The sequence below is a fragment of the Pan paniscus genome, chromosome 19 (assembly GCF_029289425.2).
Source record: "Pan paniscus chromosome 19, NHGRI_mPanPan1-v2.0_pri, whole genome shotgun sequence".
Classification (NCBI taxonomy): domain Eukaryota; kingdom Metazoa; phylum Chordata; class Mammalia; order Primates; family Hominidae; genus Pan; species Pan paniscus.
Genome location: NC_073268.2, coordinates 19,586,721 through 19,590,874, shown reverse-complemented (window position 1 = coordinate 19,590,874; position 4,154 = coordinate 19,586,721).

The following is a 4,154-nucleotide window of genomic DNA, read 5'->3' as shown; positions in this document are numbered from 1 at the left end:
TCCGCGTCGGCTGCGTGCCTGCCGCAGCCACCCGCAGCCTGTTTCCGCTCAGCAAACGCTTTACTTGCACAAGCTCTTCATAGCAGGCCTCTGCAAACCAGCGGGCGCCGGGGAGAAGGGCTGCTTCTTCACTAGAGTTGGCGGCGAGGGAGCCCGCATCGAGGGGGCGGAGGCTCTCGTGGCTGGCCCAGTATCCCTGCGGGAGGCCGGAGGGGGCGGGCGCAGGGGCGAGCGGGCAGCTGGGGTTAGACACGCCGGGCCAGCCCCGCAGCAGTTCTCCTTCCGGCTGCCCCGCCCCATTTGCGCCAGTCCTGCCTCCCACCTGGGCATCTGGCCCCTTTTCCTTTCGCCCTACCCAGTACTTAGTGACGCCATGAGTGACCTCGCCTTACATCTCCGCGCGTGCCGCCTCCGTCACCGCCTGCTGGGTCCCCATTTCTTCCGGGCCTGCCCCCGCTCCTCCCCTCCACCAGCCAGTGTCGCCCCATCTGTCTGTCCCGCCTCCGCGCACTTGTCCCGCCCCTCACTGCGTGTCCCTCCCCCGCCCGCCGGCTCTCACCTAGGCCGAGACACGCCCCGGGCTGGGCGGGATCTTGGGGCGGCCGGGCTAGTAGGGCTGGATCAGGCGGAAGCCGGGGCCCGGGGCTGGGCTTCGTGTCCTGCGTTCCGGGAGCGCCAACCCCTCCAGGTTAGGAATCTGAGAGTACGGGCTGCGCGCACCTGGGGCGGGTGCCTGGGAGGAGGTAGAGGAGGAGACGGTCCTCAGAACGGGTCCTTGGGGTCGGAGGCGAGGGCGGGGGTTGGAAGTGGCCGGGAGAGGTCCCTCCCGCGGGTCCCGGCGCCCCCCGCCCTGTCGGGGACGCACCTACTTCGTGCAGTTTGTGCAGCGAGCACGCCAGCTCCTAGTTGGAGAGGTCGCTGATACGCGCCGCGTGGCAGAAGGCGAGGCCCGCGTGGGAGCGCCCCCAACCCCCGCAGCCTGGGCTGAGCCGCAGAACCCGCTGCTTCTTGAAGTAGTAGCTTGGAGAAGAGAGGCGGGGCGGCCGCCTCAGACACTCCCAGCCCTCTCTGTCTCACAGGTGCGGAAGCCAAAGCAGGGCCGGAAGCCACTGCTTTGTCTTTGTCCTGGGGCGACTTGGGGCCCAGGAAACAGACCCAGAATTCAGGGCTCCCGTCTCTAGGGCAGGAACATCAGGGGTCCCTGCACGGGGCAGGGTTTGCTCCTCCCATTGTGGGCCCAGGAGCTGGTATGGTTGTGCCCACCTCATCACCCTACGTGCCAACTTGGAGGGCACAAAGCCCCGGCCCAGCAGCTTGAACAGCATTTCCAAGAACAGGGTCTGCAGTCCCTGGGGGTACAGAGCTGGCTGTTCCTCACCCGGCTTGGGGGCAAAAAAGGTGAAGGAGGGTGAGGAGGGGGCACCCCCTAGGCCAGGCCCACCCCTCCTCCACCAGCCTTGCCCCTCACCCATGCACTGAGCCAAGCGGTGGTTGTCATCGAAGACACCCAGGAAGTCACCAGGAAGACACCCAGGAAGCTTATGATTCCATCACCTGGGGAGAGAGGAGAGGGGGTGCTGTGGGTGCCTGCCCCCCTGCAGAAGGCCTGCCTTGCACATGCCTGCTGGCAGTTCCAGGTGTTAGAGAATCTAGTCCTGCCTCTAGCCAAGGGCAGACCCCAGTTTCAATGGGGGAGAAACGGCCCATGCCTTGGGGGTTCCCAAATCAGGATTAGGATGAACACAGCAGCAAGGTTTACAGGCCATGAGATAGGTGTGTTGGTCAGGGCAGGCTTCCTGGAAGAGGGAACTTTAAAATAGGACCAGGCCAGGATTTTGTGGGAAGGGGAGGCATTCTTTAAAAGAATGCCTGGAGGTGGGAGGGGACAAGAAGACAGGGTTGGGGCACCCACCATCCAAGTCTGCCTGCCGCAGAGCCTCGAACATCTCCTGTGGACTCAGCTGGATACCCACATTGCCCAGGGCAACTTTCATGCTTCGCATGTCCACGGTGCCTGTTGGGCTGGAGCTGAAGAGTTTGAAGATATCCTGGAAGGCTGAGGGTAGAGGGGACAGGTGGCAAGACGAACCACCCACACAAGAACCCTGAGAGCTGCCCACTCTTAACTCAGGTGGAACTGACGACTTGGCTCATTCCAACTCCCTCCTGGGTGTTTTAAATTTTTATTTATTTATTTATTTATTTTTGAGACAGAGTCTCACTCTTTGCCCAGGCTGGAGTGCAGTGGCGAGATCTCGGCTCACTGCAGCCTCAACCTCCCAAGGCTCAAACGATCCTCTCGCCTCAGCCTTCTGAGTAGCTGGGATCACAGGTACATGCCACCACGCCTGGCTAATTGTTTAATTTGTTGTAGAGATGGGGTTTCGCCATGTTACTCAGGCTGGTCTCAAAGTCCTGGGCTCAAGTAATCCTCCCGCCTTGGCCTCCCAAACTGTTGGGATTACAGACATCAACCTCCACACCTGGCCTATAACTTTTAACATAAAGAGTAGCAGTGGCTGTTGTGTGTTGGTACATGTTATGTGCCCATCCAGTCCTCATGTCCAAAACTCATGTTTGAAAAACATTCAAAACTCATGTCCAAGGTCACATCTGGCAGTCTGGCTCTGAAGCTACAGTGCCTTGGAGCCCTGCTGGTGCCTGGCATGTAGTAGGCACTGAACATTGTTGATGATGAATAAAGTGATTCTGCTTTGAGGGGCCCTTGCCAATATCAGGACATGTTGTTTGGGGGAGCACTGGGGCTGTAGTTTCTTTTGCCTTTACCCCTATGGTCCTAGACCCCATGAGGCAGGGGAACTCAGATTTTTCCCCCCATTTTTTCTCCTTCTTTACCTTCTCCCTTCTTTCCCATCCTGTTCATCATCCATCTATCCATCCATCTAAATACCTGCATTCACCTATCTACCAATCCACTGAGTTTTCTTTTCCTTTCCTCCACACACACACACACAAGACTGTGAGCCCTAGGGTTGTAGAGATGAGCAAATCAGACAAGCATGGAGGGATGGTTGCAAACACTGGCTTCTTGCAGTGACCCCAGCTTCAGGGCAGGCAATCCTTTGTAGTTCTTCCCTGAGCACCCCCTAATTTTCTTCTCTACTCCCAGTCCTGGGGCCCTCACCTGCCAGCTGCTGGGGTGTCTTGCCTGTCAAGCTGCCCCAGGAGAAAGAAAGAGGTTGGAAAGGTCTTTGCATCTGTTGCATAGAAATGCCAGGGCTAGCCAGGCCTTACCCCAAACCCAGCACCCAAGGCCTGGCCTCCGGTCCCTGCCTTCAACTCTGAGACCCAGTATCTGGACCTGACTCGGCTGGATGGGCAGCTTCACAAGGCCCTGGGTTTCTCTTGCCCTCCTCATGGTGTGTTCAGCCTTTGTGGCCATGGCTGCTGCTGGCTCCATCTGGGTCAGCCAGGCAGTATGCAGCTGCAGCCTCCCTTTCTGCATCCTGCCAGCCTGCTCCTTTGCTGGATCTCATGTGAGCAGCCTTTGAGGGTGCTGTGGAGGCCTCAGAGGCAGGAAGGAGAGAGGGCAGAGGGACCCAGCCCACTCAGGTACTCAGACTCCAGAGGACCTGGGACCAGGCCTGTGGGTATACAGTTCCACCTCCTCCCAGGATCCTCCATAGGAAGCTGTACCACAGCCCTCTATGCAGGGGATTCTGGGGAAAGGGGTAGGGCAGTGATTCCCCCCACCCTGGGTGAGGGAAAAGGACCCTCCTCCAGCCCTGGTCACCTGTTTGTTTTCTGTGATGACTCGGATCTCTTGGTCTTCTGCCCTCTGCAAATTACTCCTAAAACTCAACAGTAAGGCCAGGCATGGTGCTCAGGACTGTAATCCCGGCACTTTGGATGGCCGAGGAGGGAGGATTGCTTGAGCCTAGAAGTTCAAGGCTGCAGTGAACCATGATGGCACCATTATACTCCAGCCTGGGTGATGGAGAAAGAACTTGTCTCAAAAAACAAAAAAATAAAACCCCTCAACAGTAAGAAAATGAACAGCCCGATTTAAAAAAAAATGGGCAAAAGCCAAGTGTGGTGGCTTACATCTTTAATCCCAACACTTTGGGAAGCTGAGGTGGGAGGATCACTTGAGGCCAGGAGTTTGAGATCAGCCTGGGCAACATAGAAAGATC